We start from the raw sequence: 6387 nt of genomic DNA on the forward strand, positions 1-6387 counted from the left end.
GATTGATAAGTTTTTAAAAATGTCATATCAGCACTATAGTTGATAGCATCTCCTTAATCCTTACCACAGTAAATCTAATCTCTGATTTGTAAATTTTGAGGCTCATCTTATCATTTTAATTGATTGTCTCATGGCTTTAAAATTAATTTTCAAATGAAGGCATACTGGTCTCCTTCCTAGTCCTGTTTATTTTTCTTCCTTCTCTTTAATGTTACCTTCTTTTCAGACTGATTTCTTTTACTTAGCAATATGTGTTTAAGTTTCCTCCATGCCTTTTCATGGCTTGATACTTTATTTCTTTTTAAAGCTGAATAATACTCTGCTGTCTGGAAGTACTACAGTTTATTAATCCTTCATCTCCTGAAGGACATCTTGGTTGCTTCCAAGTTTTGATAATTATAAATAAAGTTGCTATAAATATATATGTATGTGTTTTTGTTTGGATATGTTTCAACTCATTTGGATAAATACCAAGTGTGCAACTGGTGAAATACATGGTATGAATATGTTTAGTTTCCTAAGAAACTGCCAAACTGCCTTCCAATTAACTGTACCATTTTGCATTTCTACCAACAATGAATAAAAGTTTCTGTTGCTCCACATCCTCACCAGTGTTTGTTGTTATTAAGATTTTGGATTATGGCCATGCTAATATGCAAGTAATGGTATCTCATTGTTGTTTCAATTTGCTTTTCTCTGATGACATATGATGCAGAGCATCTTTTAATATGCTTATTTCATTGAATGAAATTTTCTAAATATCTATTTAGGTCCATTTGGTCTATAATACAGAATAAGTCCAGTGTTTCCTTATTGATTTTCTGTCTTGATTATTTTTTAAATGCTGTATGTAGTGTGTTGGAGCTCCCAGCTATTATTATATTGGGGCCAATCTCTCTGATAGTTCTAATAATATTTGCTTTATATATCTACATGCTGCATTGTGGGGTGTATATGTATTTACAACAGTTATGTTCTCTTGCTAAACTGACCCCATTATCGTTATATAATCTCCTCCTTTGTCTCTTTTAGATTATTGACTTTTCGATGTTTCTTCTTTTCTATTATATGCATTCGGTGCTGTAAATTTCCCTGCGAGCACAGCTTTCGCTATATCCCACAAGTTTTGGTAAGCTGTATTATCATTTTAATTTAGTTCAAAATATTTTTTTACTTCTCTTTAAATTTCTTCTTTGATTGATGTTTAATTTGGAAGGTTTTTAAAATCTGCATGTATTTTGGTAAATACATGGGATTCTGCATGTATTTCCCAGCTATCTTTCCGTTATTGTTTTCTACTTTAATTCTGTTGTGGTCGCAGGGCAGAGTACAATTTAAAGTTGTATTGTTTAAAATTTCTTGAGGTGTTTCTAATGACACGGACTGTGGCGTATTTTATTGAATGTTCCATATGAACTTAAGAAAAATACATAATCTGCCATTGTCGGATGATGTTAATCTACAGATGTTGACTGATTGACGATGCTGTTGAGTTAAAATATGTCCTGACTTTCTGCCTACTAGATCTGTCAATTAAATTAATAATGTTATTAAGTTAAATTAATAAAGAATATTATAGTCTCCAAGTATAATAATACATTTGTTTATTCTTTAAGTTCTATCAGTTTGCTTCACATAGTTTGAAATTCTTTAGTTAGATGTATATACCTTATGGATTGTTATATCTTCTAGAAGCAGTGACCTTTTAATCATTATGTAATACTCATTTCGTCCCTTGTAACTTTGCTTGAAGTCTGTGCTGTCTAAAATTAGTAAAAAAAAATTAACATAGTCTAATAAATTAAAATATGATAGCTGTGTTTTCTGTTGATTAGTGGTAGCATGGTATGTTTTTCACCTTCCATTTACTTTTGACTTGCAAGTATTTTAATACTTAAAGTTGTAGATAACACACAGTTGGATCTTGTTTTTCTATTCACTCTGACAATAATTTTTTTTTTTTTTTTTGAGACGGAGTCTCACACTGTTGCCCAGGCTGGAGTGCAGTGACACGATCTTGGCTCAAGTAACTCCCTGTGCCTCAGCTGCCAGCGTAGCTGTGATTACAGGTGCATGCCACCACACCTGGCTAATTTTTGTATTTCATTAGAGATGGGGTTTCACCATGTTGGCCAGGCTGGTCTTAAACTCCTAACCTCAAGTAATCTGCCCTCCTCAGCCTCTCAAAGTATCGGGATTACAGGCATAAGCCTCTGTGCCTGGCCAATCATTGTCGTTTAATTGGTGTATTTTGCCCATTGATAATTGACATTTAAGGTGATCATTGATATAGTTGGGTTCATATATATCCTAGTTATTAGTGTTTTTTATTTGTTGCCATTGTTCTATCTTCCGTGTTTGTCTACTGTACTTTTCTTTGCTTCCTTTGCTTTTAATTAAGCATTTTAAATAATTCTACTTTTTATATTTTCTTAGTTATCAAGTATAGGTCTTTTTAAAAATTTTTATTTCTTTAGTGTGTGTTGTAGAGTTTGTAATACACATTTACAACTAATCTAAGTCCACTTTCAAATGACACAATATCACTTAAGGAGTAGTGTGAGTACTGTATAAAAGCAAAATAATCGTAATTCTTTCCTCTTGTCTTATGTGTCATTGCTGTCATTGGTTTTCACTTATTCATAAGCTTACACATATATATACATAGGCTTATGCATATATATGCACCTAAGTATGCATCATTAAATACTTTGTTATTATTATTTTGAACAAACTCTTATCTGTTAAATCAATTAAGAATCAGAAAAATAAAAGTTTTACCTTTAATTATTAATTCTCTGACGTTCTTCCTTTATGTAGTTTCTGAAACTATATCATTTTCCTTCCTCTGATGAATTTCTGTTTTTATTCATTGCAAGGCAGGTCTGGCAACCAATTCTCTCAATTTTTGTTTGACTGAGAAAGTCTTTATTTCTCCTTCCTGTCAAGGATATTTTCACAGGGCACAAAATTCTAGGTTTGTATTTTTTTTCTCAACACTTTAAATATTATCTATACTCTACTTACTTGCATGGTTCTTGGGGAGAAGTTTCATCTGGTTCTTTGCTCCTCTATAGGTAAAGTGTTTTATTTTCCCTCTATCTTCTTTCTCTATCTTTAATTTTCTGAAGTTTGAATATGATAGACTGGGAATATTTTGGGGGGGTGTCTTTCTTGGTGTTCTATAAGCTTCCTATTACTATAATTTGATAGTAATTTGAAATTCACAATCATTATTGCTTTAAATGTTTATCCTGTTCCTTCTTCTATAATATTCCAGTTATTCCTATTTGTGTCTCTTGCATTTGTCCCATTGTGCTTAAACATTCTTTTCTAGTTTTTCTAGTCAGTCTTTTTCTTCTCTTTGTTTTCAGTTTGTCAAAATTTCTATTGCCTCTAATGTGTCTCTCTTAGAATAGAATTTCTTTTTTTTTTAGACGGAGTCTCACTCCAGTGCCCAGGCTGGGGTACAGTGATGCAATCTCAGCTCACTACAACCTCCACCTCGCAGGTTCAAGTGATTCTCCTGCCTCAGCCTCTAGAGTAGCTGGAACTACAGGTGCATGCCAGCATGCCCAGCTAATTTTTTGTATTTTTAGTAGAGACGGTGTTTCACTGTGTTATCCGGGATGGTCTTGATCTCTTGACCTTGTGATCTCTGACTCCCAAAGTGCTGGGATTATAGGCGTGAGCCACCGTGCCCTAGAACTTGTTTCTGCTTACATTACGTATCCCTTCTCGCATGTTATCTACTTACTTTATTAAAGCCCTTACAGTATTTGGATCATAGATTTTAAAATTCTTGAATTTAGAAGTCTAGCATTCCTGTTACATCTGACTCTGCTTCTGATGCTTATTTAATTTCTTCACACTGTGATTTTTGCCTTTTAGTATGCCTTGTAAATTTTTGTTGAGAGTTAGATATAATATATCCAGTACAATAAACTGCATTAAATAGGCCTTTAGTATTATGGTGTAAGGTGTGGGGCAGAAAAGGCCTTCTAGAGTCTTATCAGCAGATCTACGACTTTTAGCAAGTCTGTGCCTCTGAGCCATGAGCTGCAGAAGTGCTCCTCAGGTTTCCTCTCACATTAGTATTAAACATGAGATTTAGAGGGAGCTGGAGCGGAGTATTTCCTTTTCCCACATGGAAGGCTAGAAACCCCTCGAGTTAAGTATTCCCTTCTCCTGGGCTTGTTAGGCTCTGATGACATCCTAGTGGGTTAGGCTCTGAGAAAAGCAGAATGCTTTGAGGTATGTCAGAGTGGTTACCTTTTATCTCCCACTGCTCGAAACAGGAAGGGTTTTTTTTCTCAAATATTTATGGTGCTGACCTGATAGAGCTCCTGGAGGTGAAACTCCCAGAAGCATGAAGGGTTCCCTACAACTAGGTATCCCTAGAGTTTTAGCTCTCAGCTTTGCCCACATTGATTCTTCAGTAATTTGTTAGTTATGGTTCTTTCTTCAGTTCTGGTTTCTGTGATTTTCTGAATCTACCTATATCTTCAATTTGGGAGGCGTGGCTTGCCTTGTGATCCCACTTCTCTGACAGATCTAAGAACAGTTGTGCAATTATCATTTTGCCTGGGTTTTTACTTGTTTGTAAGACAGAGTGATGACTTCTAAGTTCCTTATATACATATACTGCACCAGAAACCAGAATTCTCTTCTATTTTTATTTCACTTTAATAAGAGGTAGAGTAACTCAGGTTCCTATGTTATCATATTTAAGGGAAACACATTCTGTTGGCTTTTCTTTTATTTATTCATTCAAGCAAGAAATATAGTTGAGCACCTACTGTATATGACAAGCATTTTTCTAGGCGCTATGGAGTCATGATGTCAAAGCAACTTCCTTCTATATTGATCCTAAGAGGGTTAATCCAAACATAGTGAAATGGCTTATTCATGTGTTAATTTTGTTGTTGTTGTTTGAGACAAGAGTCTCACTCTGTCGCCCAGGCAGGAGTGCAGTGGCACAATCTCAGCTCATTGCAACCTCTTCCTCTCAGGTTCAAGCAATTCTCCTGCCTCAGCCTCCCGAGTAGCTGGGATTACAGGCGTGTGCTACCAGACCTGGCTAATTCTTTTGTATTTTTAGTAGAGATGGGGTTTCACCATATTGGCCAGGGTGGTCTGGAACTTGTGACCTTATGATGCGCTCGCCTCGGCCTTCCAAAGGGCTGGGATTACAGGCATGAGCCACTGCAACCGGCCCATGTGTTAATTTAAAAAAATATATGATTTCTACATTCAGATTAAGCCAATGCCTAGTGAAATACCTCATTCTATATGAATAAAAGCAAGTTATTAGGACAGCTTTGCAGTTGAAACTGACAGCAGTGATTGTAAGTCTTAGTGATGCAGTGAGTAAACATTAGAATTATTATGTTGGTATCATTGCTAATTTAATACAACTAAGCTTATTATTAAAATGCATTTCATCTGCTACAAAATTATACCTTTGCTAGAACAGACGTATCTTTGCAATGATTGGCTGATGCTGAGTCTATGTCCTATAGACCTAAGTCAAATTGATTGGCATCTTCAGTAATTATTTTTCCATGCAGCATAATGACCCTGACCTCCAAGGCCTTCACCAGAAAGCTAAAGCCAGTTTTATTCCACCCCTAATATTATTCCTCTAAGAATTAGATTTTAACATTTTGCTTGGGTATTTTTTTCTGGCACTGTTTACGTGTTTAGTTTTTAATAATAAGTTTTAAAAATGCATTTTGAATTGAGTTGCTATTTTGTTTTGATAGTACATCACGCTTGCTTGCTGTCTTGTGGCTTTCCTCATCCCACTACTGTTTATTGATTTTTCTATTCGCATTGATATGTCTAGTCAATCAACGTTGATTCAATAAATAACTTGCTTTAGTTATACTTGGAGATATCAGACCAGAAAGTTGTGCTCTTAAACATGTAGAAACACCATCAGGGGTACTAAGAGATAGTATAATGTAATGCTTATATGCAAAGCTCTGGAACCAGACTCTCAAAGTTTGAATCATTATTCTTTGTAACTTAAGCTGGTGTGTGTGTTTGGCTTTCTGCATATAAAAATAAGATTTGTATTAAAATCCAGCTCATTAACTTGTTGGAAGAAATATGTTAAAATATATGAAGTGCTGAGAAAGGTGGCTAACCCATAGTAAATGCTATGTAAATGATTATTATTATACAGCTTCAAATTTAATTTTGTTTTCCTTAATGTACTTTTTCTTTCCTTCTAATTTAACTTGTCTCTTGCATAGTCATTTTCTGTGCCAAGACATTTAGTTAAAATATTATAGTTTTGTTAAGGAAGAGTGGTTTCTGCAGAAGTACTAGAAAACATTTTAGAATCTTGCAATGTCAGGAGTTGCTGGAGAGACTCTTTAA

The sequence above is a fragment of the Callithrix jacchus genome, chromosome 17, assembly GCF_049354715.1.
Source record: "Callithrix jacchus isolate 240 chromosome 17, calJac240_pri, whole genome shotgun sequence".
NCBI classification, from domain to species: domain Eukaryota; kingdom Metazoa; phylum Chordata; class Mammalia; order Primates; family Cebidae; genus Callithrix; species Callithrix jacchus.